General features: G+C 47.3%; 1 protein-coding gene across 2 annotated transcripts in view; it reads right to left on the bottom strand.

Moving 5' to 3' along the window:
- The window catches only part of CTNNA1 (catenin alpha 1), a 364,979-nt gene that overhangs the window by 219,267 nt on the left and 132,149 nt on the right, over window positions 1–13,563 (bottom strand). Inside the window, exon 1 of one of the 2 annotated variants that reach the window (XM_070075024.1) lies at window positions 13,511–13,529. The exons of the other annotated variant lie outside the window; for it this stretch is intronic. The gene's annotated coding sequence lies outside the window, so the exon portion shown is untranslated. Of the gene's footprint in view, window positions 1–13,510; window positions 13,530–13,563 lie in introns of those variants that run through there. 2 annotated transcript variants of the gene reach the window in all.

Raw genomic sequence — 13,563 nt, 5'->3', positions numbered from 1 at the left:
TTTGCCCTCACGCTGCCCCAGGTACTCCATGTTCTCGTAGCTGACTCCCTCTGCTTGGTAGGTGTTGATTCAACTGTCACCTTCTCCTTGAGGTTTTCCCCAACTACCTTATTGAAAGTCACAAGCTCATGGCAGGTGCTATGGCACAGGGTGTTAAGCTACTGCTTGGGATGCCTGCATCCCCCATCAGAGTGCCTGTTTGAGTTCTGGCTACACCACTTCAGATCGAGTTTCCTGCTAATGTGCCTGGGAAGCAGCAGGTGATGGCTCAAGCACATGGGAGACCTGGATGGAATTCCTGACTGCTGGCTTTAGCCTGGGCCAGTCCTGGCTATTGTGCACATTTTGGGAGTGAACCAATGGGTAGCAGTGGGCTCGATCTCTGTTTTGCCTTCTCTCTGTCACTCTGACTTTTTTTTTTTTTTTTTTTTTTTTGACAGGCAGAGTGGGCAGTGAGAGAGAGAGAGACAGAGAGAAAGGTCTTCCTTTTCCGTTGGTTCACCCCCCAATGGCTGCTGCGGCCAGCGCGCTGTGGCCGGTGCATCGTGCTGATCCAAAGGCAGGAGCCAGGTGCTTCTCCTGGTCTCCCATGTGGGTGCAGGGCCCAAGCACTTGGGCCATCCTCCACTGCACTCCCTGGCCACAGCAGAGAGCTGGCCTGGAAGAGGGGCAACCAGGACAGAATCCGGCGCCCCAACCGGGACTAGAACCTGGTGTGCTGGCGCTGCAGGCAGAGGAATAGCCTATTGAGCCACAGCACCAGCCATGTCATTCTGCCTTTTAAATCAATCAAAAAAAAAAAAAAAAAGGCAAACTCATCTGCCCGCTACATTCCCCATCCTCTTTGTTGGCTTTATCTGTGTTCATTTCTCTTATTGCTTACAAACTGTTTGAATATTTTACTCATTTGTCTTGTTTACTGTCTGTTTCTCCCCCATGGAATAAAAGCTCTGGGAGAGCAGGGATTTTGTCTGTTTTGTTGATTGCTGCATCCCCAGTCTCTTGAAGAGTGATTGACAAATTAAGCACTAAAAGTGTTTGTTGGGGCTGATGCTGTGGCGTAGTGTGTAAAGCAGCTGCCTGCGGTGCCAGCACTGGCATCCCATATGGGCACTGGTTCGAGTCCTGGCTCTCAACTTACAATCCAGCTCACTGCTAATGTACTGGGAAGGATGGCCCAAGTGCTTGGGCCCCTGCACCCATATGGGAGACCCGGAAGAAGCTCCTGGCTCCTGATCAGCACAGGTCCGGCTGTTGCAGCCATTAGGGGAGTGAACCAGCAGATGGAAGATCTTTCTCTGTCTTTGCCTCTCTCTGTAACTCTGCCTTTCAAATGAAAAATAAATAAATATTTAAAGGAAAAAAGTATTTGTTGATAGCCCTTTAGTTTGAATGAACCTAGTCTTATGGAAAATATGACATCATCATTCCATTTTTGTCATTTTAAAAACAGTGAAGACTTCGTACAGGACTGAGTCTGGTCCTCACACTCAGCTTCAGGAGCCCTAGCCCGCAGGCTGGAGTTCCCTGGAGACAAATCCTGGCCCTGACTCCCCAGGTCAGTCCCAAAAGAAGTGGGCCCTCTCGGATTCTCAGCTCACCCAGCCTCATGCCCGAAAGGCACATGTCAGCGCCTCCTCCCAAATGCAGGCAGATTTACTTTACAGACGGTGAGGCTGCATTTTAATTTGTTGATGTGAAATCTTAATTGAACTAAACTGCTAGAGGTAGTCTCTGTTCTCTGTCATAGTCTTAATTTAGTTGGCAAAACAAGATATCATCAGAGGAAAATCACGGGCAAAGACGCCGTGCCCAGAGGGTTTGGGGAACACCCTTCTGCACGCGGGGCTGGGCTGGTGTGTGACAGCCCACAGCTCTGGATGCCAGCCACACAGGCAGCGTCATGAGGGCTCAGATACACGGACTCTCCAAAGCAGCCAGGCTCACCACGGCTCCCCCTCAAATACTCAATGTCCCATTTTTAGTGCTAAATGAGAAAAGAGATAGGTTTCTTACCTAAAGGCCCAGAACTATGGGAGGTGGCAGCTCTATCACTCATTTGCTGTGAGTCCTTGAGCAGATATCCACCCTGGCAGTGCCTCAGTTTCCCAATTTATGCAACAAGCAGGCTGGAATTCAGGTCCCTAAAGGCTCCCTTAGCCAACACACTATGCGTTACTCTCTTCAGGCCTGTGTCAGCGCCCAGCCTGAACTCCTGACTCTTGCCCACCACATCTCTAAGGAGCAATCTACTTGAGCTTTTTCTTAAAAAAAAATTTTTTAATGTATGTATTTAGTTGAAAGGCAGAATGACAGAGAGGGAGAGAAACAGAGAGAAGGAAAGAGAGGATCCATCCTTTAGTTCACTCCTCAAATGCCCACAACAGCCAGGACCGGGCCAGTCCAAAGCAAGAAGGTCAGAACAGAACTCCATTCTGGTCTCTCACATGGGTGACAGGAACCAAGCACCTGGGCCATCATCTACTGCCTCATAGACACATTTGCAGAAACCTCGATCGGAAGCAGAGTATCCAGGACTGGTACCAGGCACCCTGATATGGGAGGACATGGGTGTCTCAGTGGCAGCTTAATGCAATGCATAACAATGCCCACTTGTCCCCAGGGGCCTTCTACATGTGCTGCTTGTCCCACCCCAGCAGCATCCATCTGTCCATATCTGGAGAAACTCTAAGTCTACTCGTGCTGCCTGATTGCTGACGTGGGACCCTTGGAAGTCCAGCCCAGATTCCTTTATTATCTTATTCTAAGGACGGTCTCTGCAGGAGAGTTCCCAGCTAAGTGGCTCAGGCCCTGATAGCTCCCCTGGGTAGAAGGGCTGGAGCAGCTTCCTTGAGGGACAGATTCCTGAGCTGCCAGGTCTTCACCCTGGTGACTCACTGGCTGGAATAACAGGGTTGCAGTTTCAATCCCTTGTATTTAGTAGCAGGTGCTCACACTGGAAACCAGGTGCCAGGAGGTTTAGGGAGGAGGCAATGCCTTGTAGAAGAAAGAGCACAGCTTTGCAATAGGAACTACCTGGCAAGCCCCTTCTGCTCATTGAGCCTGCTTCTTCATCTGTGAGGTGGGGGTAACAACACTGTGACAGGAGCAGGTGTTTACCCTAACAGTTAAGCTGCTTGTGTCACACATCAGCGTACCTGGGTTCACTTCCTGGCTCTGGCTTCTGATTCCAGCTTCCTGCTAATGTAGACCCTGGGAAGCAGCAGTGATGGCGCAGGTAATTGGGTTCCTGCCATTCACGTGGTATCACATTCCTGGCTCCTAGATCTGGCCATTTCAGGCATTTGGGGAGTGAACCAGCAGATGCATACTCTCTCTCTCTCGAATAAAGAAATACAAATTAAACAACAACAACAACAACAACAACACTGCCTCAGAGAACTGTTGTGAGGGTTAGAAGATATAATGCTTTTCAAGTGCCTGGCACTGTGCCCTGTCCACAGCCTGCCCTCGTGGCTTCCTTATCATTATCAGATAGCACGGGGCCTTGCAGGAAACATGGTCAATGAGCAGAAAGGTGATCCTCACCCCCCAGGGACATGCAGAGCTGCAGCGCTCCTTGTGCCTCTGAAGGAGTTGGTGGCAACCTGCAGATCATGCACACTGTTGGGACCCCTCTCCCTCCAGTTCTGTGCGGCTCTGCTTCTCCCTCAGTCCGGAAGGAGGCCGGGCTCAGGGAGACTCTGATGGCAGTATGGTAGGTGATGGCATTTGGGAGATAAACTGAGCTCTGCCTCCTCCCACTCTTGCTGAAAGCTGGAAATAGGCCTTTCCCACAGCATGCTGGGAGGTTTGAGGATGCTAAGTTAAATCCAGCAGAGGCCTTATGAGCAGCATTCCTGGAGTAGGGTCTTCTGTAAAGGCTAGGCTTCTCTTTTTCTACCAAAAGTGCCAGAAACTCCCCCAAATTCTTCAGCAAAAATGGAGCTATATTGACTCAAAGACCAGACTAGGAGAGTTTTCTCTCTGCCTCTCAATTAAGTTAATACATCTTTTTTTAAAAATAGAATTCTATTCTGGTCACATTCACATTTAACAAAAAAGATTTATTGATTTATTTGAAAGGTAGAGTAACAGAGAGAAGGAAAGACAGAGAGAAAGAGATCTTCCATTCACCGGTTCACTCCCTCAATGGCCACAACAGTGGGAGCTGGACCAGGCTAACGCCAGGAGCCAGGAACTCCATCCAGCTCTCCCACACAGTGGCAGGAAAGGAACTCAAGTACTTGAACCATTGTCCTCTGCTTCCCAGGTGCATTGGCAGGGAGCTGGATCAGGTGAGGAGCTGGGACTCCAACCTGCACTCAAACATGGGTTGCGAGCGTCCTAAGTAGCAACTTAACCCACTGTACCACAACACCTGCCTCTGGTCACGTTAACTTGGAGATGCCTAGTAGATATTCTATTAGTTGCTTAAGTCTGCTGTAACAACAACCACCATTCAGATAGATCACAACAGAAATTTCTTTTCTTACAGTTCTGGAGACCAGAAGTGTAAATCCAAGGTGTCATCAGGTTAGTTCCTTCTGGGCACTCTGAAGGAGAATTTGCTCCATGCCACCTTCCCAGTTTCTGATGACTGGCAACAATCCTTGGCTTGTAGACACATCACTCCAGATCTGGCCTCCACTTCACGTGCTGTTCTCCCTGTGTGTTTTGTTGTCTCTGTGCATACTTCTTACAAGGACACCACTCATCTTGGATTTAGGGCCCATTTTAATCCAGTATGACCTCATCTTAATTATATCTGAAAAGACCCTACTTTCAAAGAAGGTTACATTCATAGGTATCAGGAGTTAGGACTTCAACAGAACTTTTTTTTTTAAGTTTATATTATTTATTTAAAAGAGTTACAGAGTGAGAGAGAGAGACAGAGAGGGAGGGAGATCTTCCATCCATCGGTCCATGCTCCAAATGGCAACAATGGTGGGAGCTGAGCCAGGCTGAAGCCAGAAGCTTCATCCTGGTCTCCCTGGATAGCAGGAGCCCAGACACTTGGACCATCTTCTGCTGCTTTTCCCAGGCTATTATTAGCAAGGAGCTGGATTGGAAGTAGAGCAGCCAACACATGAACCAGTGCCCACATGGGATGCTGCCTTTCTAGGCAGTGGCTTTACTTGCTATGCTACAGCACCAGCCCATCAAACATATCTTTTTTAGGAGATATACTTCAACCAATAATAAACAGTAAAATATATGTCTATATGTCTAATGTACTGATGGGTACACAAGGCTGAAATTCAGAGTTTAGTTTTAAGATATTAATTTTGCAGACAAGGAAAACCATTATAGGAATACATGCAAATAAAGAAGGAAAGGGGAGGGACCAGTGCTGTGGCATATCAGGTAAAGCCGCCACCTGCAGTGCTGGCATCCCATATGGGCACAAGTTCAAGTCTGGCTGCTCCACTTTCGATCCAGCTCACTGCTATGGCCTGGGAAAGCAGTAGAAGATGGCCCAAGTGTTTAGTTCCCTGCACCCATGTGCGAGACCCAGAAGAAACTCTTGGCTCCTGGCTTCAGATCAGTGCAGCTCCGACCATTGCAGCCAGTTGGGGAGTGAACCAGAGGATGGAAGACCTCTCTCTCTCTCTGCCTCTCCTTCTCTCTCTGTGTAACTCTGACTTTCAAATAAATAAATAAATATTTACCAAAAAAAAAAAAAATGAGAGAGAAGCAGAAAAGCTGAGCCTTGGGACTTTGCAATATTTAGCAACTTGGCACAGGAAAAGGAGGCAGCACAGGAGACTGAGAAGTGTACCCAAACAAGAGACTATGATGTCCTAGAAGCCAAGAGGAGATGTGTTTCAAAAAAGCAGCGGCAGGCAGCATGTTGAGAAGTGGCTTTTGGACCTGGCAGTGTGATGGCCATTGGTAATTCTGACATGACCAGTTTCAATGGTGTAGGGGGCATGGAAGCCCACCTGGAGGGGCTAAAAAGAGAATGTGGAGAAGAAAGTGAAGGCAGCAGGTATATGCAACTCTTTCAAGAAGCTTTGTTATGAAGCACGGTAGAAAAACTGGGTGACGGTGGAGGGAGACACGAGGTTACGGGAATGTCACTGATGTGTTTTAAAGCTGGGATATGTTAGGGAATATCTGCATGCTGATGAGCATGGTCTAGTGTACCAATCTGCCACAGGTGGGAGCAGGGCCATTGTATCCACTGTAGAAGAAGGGGCAGCAGATCACACAGGTGGGGAAGTAGAACTGGTGCTAGGAAAATGAGGGAACACCTGTCTAATCACTTCTGTTTTCTTCATGAGGCATGAGATAAGGCCATCAGCTGAAAATGAGGAGTAAAGAAAATGAAAAGTGTTGGGGCTGGCGCTGTGGCATAGTGAGCTAACCCTCCACCTGTGGCACCGGCATCCCATATGGGTGCTGGTTCAAGTCTCAGCTGCTCCTCTTCCAATCCAGCTGTCTGCTATGGCCTGGGAAAGCAGTGGAAGATGGCCCAAGTGCTTGAGCTCCTGCACCCACATGGGAGACTCAGAAGAAGTTCATGGCTTCAGATTGGCCCAGCTGCAGCTGTTGTGGCCATTTGGGGAGTGAACCAGCAGATGGAAGACCTTTCTTTTTGCCTCTCCCTCTCTCTGTAACTCTACCTCTCAAAATAAATAAATAAAACTTTGTGGGAAAATAAAAGAAAATGAAAAGTGTTTAAAGACATAGGGGAAGGTATGAAACAGGAGTTTTGAAAAATGGGAAAGTAAAACTATTAGAAGAGGGGCCGGCGCTGTGGCGCAGTGGGTTAAGGCCCCAGCCTGCAGCGCCAGCATCTCATATGGGCGCCGGTTCGAGTCCTGGCTGCTCCTTTTCTGATCCAGCTCTCTGCTATGGCCTGGGAAAGCAGTGGAAGTTGGCCAAAGTCCCTGGGTCCCTGCACCAGCATGGGAGACCCAGAGAAAGCTCCTGGCTTCGGATCAGCTCAGCTCTGGCTGTTGGCAGCCATTTGGAGAGTGAATCAGTGGAATGGAAGATCTCTCTCTGACTCTGCCTCTCTCTGTATCTGTGTCTTTCAAATAAAATAATTCTTAAAAAAAAAAAAAACAACCTATTAGAAGAGAGTTGAAGGATTAAAAACTGGTATCTCTTAAGATTTCCCATTCATACTTGGACATTTCCACTTTTTTTTAAAAGATTTATTTTATTTATTTGAAAAACAGAGTTACATAGAGAGGTAGAGACAGAGGGAGAGATATTCCATCCACTGGTTCACTCTCCAAATGGCTGCAGAGGCCAGAGCCAAGCTAATCTGAAGCCAGAAGCTTCTAACGGGTCTCCCTTGGGTGCAGGGGCCCAGGAACTTGGGCCATCTCTGCTGTTTTCCCAGGTGTACTAGCAGGGAGAACCTGGGACATCTGGGACTCACAGCAGTACCCATATGGGATATGGAGCTGCAGGCCAGGGCTTCAACCCACTGCGCCACAGTGCCGGCCCCATACACATCTTTCTTGAGTACACCTCCTCCCAGGAAAGGGCTGTGACAGGCCCTTTTAGGTCATAGGCTTATCTCTGGGCCAATCACCGCATCCAGAGGATGAGATACTGTGACTGAGCAGCCTTGGGTCATTCGTCCACTCCTAGGACAACAGGAGGCTGGTGTTGTGATTGGCAGTCCAACCAGAACATGAGATGGTGGGAGGGGTAGGCACGTCAGGTGGAAAGTAATTGATAACCCTTCTCCGGCTGCTGCTCTGCTAGATTGCCCCAAGGCCAAGGGAGAGCGTCTTTGCAATTGCGTCATGGATTTCACAGCACCGTCCAAGGCAAGGGACTATTCCAGCAGTACTTGATAAACGCTGGTTTCATTTGTGTATTTGTTATCTCAGTAAACAGCTGCTGAGCCTCCAGATGAGCCTCTGTGCTCGGCCCTGGAGGATAAGGGACAAATCATGAATAGCTGGGATCTTCCCCATCAAGGGGCTTGCAGTTTAGTAAAGGGGCCTTTAAAAAGTCACTGGAAACGAACACAATGAAAAACTGCATGGATTTCAAAATTTTTTTTTGCACCAAAATAAATCTATCTTCTAACTTCATTTGCTACATATTTTGAAATCCCCTTACACTAGCCAGCTTTCGCCTGGCCGTGTTGTGATAACAAATGACCCCCAAAACTTCGTGGCTCACAGCAACAAAGGCTTGTTGCTTGCTCATCAGCTTCAGGGAAGCTTCTGCTCTTTCTAACACACGTCCTTTTCACAGCAGAGAGTACCGAGGATCCAATGGTGGCCTTAAGGCCTCTGCTCTCATCACTTTCATTTCCGTTTCTTAGGCCACAGCAAGCCACATGGCCCGTGGGGTGGTGAAGGGTCTTACTCCCATAGGAAGGCATTAACAATTATGTGATGGGGGCCGGCCCTGTGTAGCGGGTAAAAGCCGCCACCTGCAGTGCCACATCCCACATGGGTGCTGGTTCAAAATCCAGTTGCTCTACTTCCAATCCAGCTTTCTACTAATGTGCCTGGGAAAGCAGTGGAAGATGGCACAAATACTTGCCTTCTACCACCCATGTTGGAGACCAGGCTGGGGTTCATGACTCCTGGCTTTTGCCTGGCCCAAACCTACCTGTTGTGGCCATTTAGGGAACAGACCAGTAGATGGAAGATTTCTCTCTCTCCTTCTATCTCTTCTTTCTCTGTTACTCTGCCTTTCAACTAAAGAAATAAATAAAGGGCTGGTGCTGTGGCATAATGGATTAAGCTGCTGCCTGCAGTGTCAGCATCCCATATGGGCACCAGTTCAAATCCCGGCTGCTCCACTTCTAATTCAGCTTCTTGTTAATGCACCTGGGAAAGCAGCAGAGGATGGCCCAAGTGCTTGGACTCCTGCACCCACATGAAGACCTGGTTTGGATTGGCTCAGCCCCAGCTCTTGTGGCCATTTGAGGAGCAAACCAGTGGATGGAAGATCTGACTCTCTCTCTCTCTCTCTCTCTCTCTCTCTCTCTTTCTCTCTCTCTCTTCTTCTGCCTTTGTAACTCTGCCTTTCAAATATATAAATAAATCTTTAAAAATAATATGGATCAGGGCTGTCTCTGTGGCATATGGGTAAAGCCACCACCTGCAGTGCCAGCATCTGACATGGGCAACAGTTAGAGTCCCAGCTGCTTCACTTCCAATCCAGTTCCCTGCTAATGTGCCTGGGAAAGCAGTGGAGGAGGGCCCAAGCACTTGGGCCCCTGCACCCACATGAGAGACCCGAAAGAAGCTCCTGGCTCCTGGCTTTCGAATCGGCCCAGCTCCAGCCATTGCAGTCATCTGGGGAGTGAACCAGCAGATGGAAGATCTTGTTCTCGTGCTCGCTCTCTCTCTCTCTGTAACTCTGACTTTCAAATAAATGAATAGATCTTTAAAAAAAAAATACATGGCAACATCATGAACCCCATCACATAAGAGAAACTGATCAGAGTCACATGATCAGGACATTAGAGTTCAAAGGCACAGCAATACTTTCCAGGTGGAGAGATCAGAGACTTTGAGGAAGCGGTTTTAGGGCAGGGGAACAATACTAGAGAATCTAGATGGTAAAGAAGAAGACAGGGTGTTCTAGCAGAGGAACAGCACAAGAAAAGCACAGAAGAGGAAAGGTGGACATTTAGTTAGCACCAAGTGTGGGAGCTGGGAGGCAATAAGGGAAGCATGCGGCTCTGCAGTGAGGCCGCCTGCCAGAGGCTCCCGCGCCACCCCAGCACCCCAGCTGCCCAGTCGGGAATTCCTGGACGGAGGAAGTGCTTGCACTTGCTGGGAAATCAGCCCACAGCAGGCAGGCCTTCGTCTGGCTCCTCTGCCCTTTCTGGATTGGTTAAACACAAATTCCAGCCAAGGTTAGTTTTTCTCTCTCCACATTGAACATCTTGTCGGGAATTGCACTCCTAACATTCTGAAAGGTTTTTGGTCCTTTTTAAAATCAATAAATACAAAATTGCACATTTAAAAAATACCGTGTGATGTTTCTATACACACATGCAGGTCCAGTCACAGTGAACCTATCATTTCCTCAAATACTGAACATTTGTTTAAGGTGAAAATATTCAAGCTCCTTCTAGTTTTTTGAGGCTCTTTAAAACAAATATATATGTTGTATTGTTATTATCCTCAGTCTCTGGGGTTTTTCTGCATGTTCCCTCTACTGCATCAGCCAGCCTGCCATCCAGAGGACAGTCCCTAACTAGATGTTAAACCCCAAACAGAGGCCTCTGCAAAGGCAGGCGGGAAGACGGGGCGAGCTGCTGCAACCCCCATCCCTGCAAAGGCAGCCTCGGCCCTCACCCTGCTGACAACTTTCTTCTGCAGCAGTAAAATGAATTTTTGTTTTGTTCAGAATAAGATCTCATAATTTATTTTGCTCACAGTGTCATAAAAGAAAAATATAATGGTTCTTCACAGTTGCCTGCATTACAGTAGGAATGTCATTGTCTTTTTGGTCTCAGCTTATTATTACAGCAATGATTTGGGTTAAATGTTTATGTAACAGAAACTTGCTGCTTCTTATTATGTGATAAGAATGTGATGATCAGTAAAATTAATTTTACAACAATCTTGTTTGTTTTCTTTGTAGGTCTCAAATCCAGTACACAGATGAAAAGAAGCTTTGTGAGAGTGAGTCCTGGCTTGTTGGAATTAATGAGCTGCCCGGATAGTGGGCGTGTGGTCTAATTGATACTGGCCTTGGGCAGGTTTGCACTCTTAATCATTAATGCCCTGAAGCCTGCTGGAAGCATGGAAAGAAACAGACTGTCTAGGATGTGCCAGAAGCCAGGGCAGAGCCACAGGGAAGCCTCCCACCACCCAGGAGGAGCTTGCCTGAAGGAACAAGCGGAGTTCCGGACCCTGCTGCTGGGCACAGACCTTGGTGGTCCTACCTCCGGGAGGCAGACAGATCCTCCCTTGGTAGCTTCCAGTGCCAAACATATCAGTAAGCTCCAGGCCTACCTCCTGTCCGAGCGCAGTTTTCCACTCAGTCATCCCATCATTCATTCACTCCAAACTATGCATTAGGCACCAACTCTGTGCCAGGCACAGAATACAGTGACAAGCCAGAGAGACAGGCTTCCTGCTCTTTCAGAGTATCCTTTTAATCTGGTAAACTGAAAATAAACAAGGACTGAATCAGCAAGATAAGGTTGGTAACAAGTGCTATGAAGACAACACAAGGGTGCCTGGGTGTCTGGTAGGCCTAGGCAAGGCCCAGTACCCAGGGAGGGCTGCTCTGCAAAGCAGACACTGATGCTGGGATCGGAGACCTGGGGAGGAGCCAGTTCTGCAAAGTGCTGGGGGGAAGAACATTCTAAGTAGTGAAAAAGATGGGTTCAAAGGGCACAGGTAGGAAAAGACTGCAGTCATCCAGGGAACAGAAAGGAGGAAAGGGAAGCCAAAGCATCTTGAGCAAGAGGGAGAATGATTTGGAGATGGAGCTTAGAGAGTTGAATAAGGGTCAGCTTATGCAAAGTTCTATAAAGCCATGTGTACTAGTCAATAGAAAATCAGGAACAATCAGAAATCACCCACATATTTTAAGTAGAAGGAATTTACTTTAAGGAACTGGTAACAAACATGGTGGAAGTGCTGGAGGAGCAAAAAGAGGAGATGAAGTCATCCAAAGATTAATAATTATAGGAAGCTACTATGAGCTCCAAGGCTGGAAGAGCAAAATGAGAAGTGGTGACAACAGCAGTCAGCAATTGTGGAGTCACTGAGACTACTGTCAGGAACCTGATTATCTGATTGGGAACAAAGGAGTGAGCCATGTGGCCACGGCCAGAGGAGCCATCAAAAGCAGAAAGGAGAATAACTATTCCTTTACGGGGCTTCCACTCTCTGGCCAATGGTTCCAATTGGCAGAACCTAACAGGAAGCCGGCTATCAAAGGAAAGGAGGAAATATGGACGGGAGGCTCCCAGGTCTGAGGGGAAAGTGTAGATGGGCACACCCGCAGCTGGAAGACACCATGGTGAGGAACCTGGAGATCCTCCTACAGGCCCCCCTTGTGTGCTCTGTGTTTGATAAGCAGAACAGTTAACCAGGCAACCCTTCCGCCTCGCTTCACATCTGTAAAATGGGAATGACAACAGTCAGTAGGTATGAGGGTAATATATGTAAAATGCTTAGCACAGTGCCTGGTATTTAATAAGTTCTCAATAAATGCTAGCCATCTAATACCTTTCATGACTAAGCCTCAGAAGTTTCTCTGTATTACTTCTGCTATAATCTGCTTTGTTGTAATAGGGTCACAAGCCACCTAACTCAAGAGGAGGGGAATAATACTCCATTTCTCTCTTTGTTTTTTAAGAAATATTTATTGATTTATTTGAAAGTCAGACTGACAAAGTGATAGGGAGACAGAGAGAGCGAGCGAGCGAGCGAGTACAAGCTTCCATTCATTGGTTCACTTTACAAATGTGTGTAACAGCTAAAGCTGGGCCACGATGAAGCAAGGGGCCAGGAACTCCATTTGGGTCTCCCACATGGGTGGCATGGGGCCCAACTGCTTGAACCAGCATCTGCTTCCTCCCAGGTGTATTGATGGGAAGCTGGATTAGCAGCAGAGGCAGCACTCAACCGCAGGCACTGCAGGATGCAGGCATTCCGAGTAGCACTTTAACCCACTGTACCACAGCACTCACCCCTCCAGTACCTACTACTGTTGGTAAGGAAAAGGACAAGGCTCTAGAAGGGCAGGTGGGATGAGAGATTACTGTGACCATCTCTGGAGAATACAATCTGCCTCAGTCTGCAGGTTAGAACTCATACTTCCCCAGGGCCTCAGGCCTTGCCAGGAAGATGAAGTCTGAGTTCACTGAGGAAGACAGCACCGAAGGCACAGGCCCCTGACTGTGCCCTGCTCTAACCTTCAGAGGAAGCCTCCCCAGAACCCAAAAGGGAGGAGACTTAAGGCCCAGGATAGGTCCTAAGAGAGTGGACACTTTAAGGATATTCATCACATCAGAGAGCGAGAGCTGGAAACTGCTGGGGAGTCCACCACAAAAGACACTGGGTCATGATGATGACGGTGATGATATTAACTGAGTGCCCACCTAATGCCAGGCAATTAGATGTATTTCTTTTTCATTTAAGCTTTCAAAAGGAAATGTATAGCTTTAAATGCACATCTTGGACAAGAAAAACGATTGAAAATTAATGAACTAAGAATCTATCTTAATAAGTTGGGGAAAATACACAGCAAAATAAACTCCAAGTAGAAGGCAGGAAATAAAGTGAAGAAATGTGTAGCAGAGAGGATCTGCCAAGCCAAAAGTCAATTCTGTGAAAATCGATAGATCTCTGGTGATAATGATCAAGAAAAAGTTGAAAGAAGACAAAAATAATTCCATCTCAGGAATGAGAAGAAAGACATTGCTATGGTTACTCCAGACATTAGAAAGAAAATATGAGGATATTATGAATAACTTTGCACCAATAAAATTGAAGATATATGTGAAACAGACAAATTACTTGAAATATATAAATTATCAAAATTGACTCACCTTGAGATATGAAATCTGGATAATCCTATAACCATTACAGGAATTTAATCAGA

The sequence above is a fragment of the Oryctolagus cuniculus genome, chromosome 6 (genome assembly GCF_964237555.1).
Source record: "Oryctolagus cuniculus chromosome 6, mOryCun1.1, whole genome shotgun sequence".
Taxonomy (NCBI): domain Eukaryota; kingdom Metazoa; phylum Chordata; class Mammalia; order Lagomorpha; family Leporidae; genus Oryctolagus; species Oryctolagus cuniculus.
The sequence above is the reverse complement of the archived record's forward strand: the minus strand, read 5'-3'. Positions and strand labels throughout refer to the sequence as shown.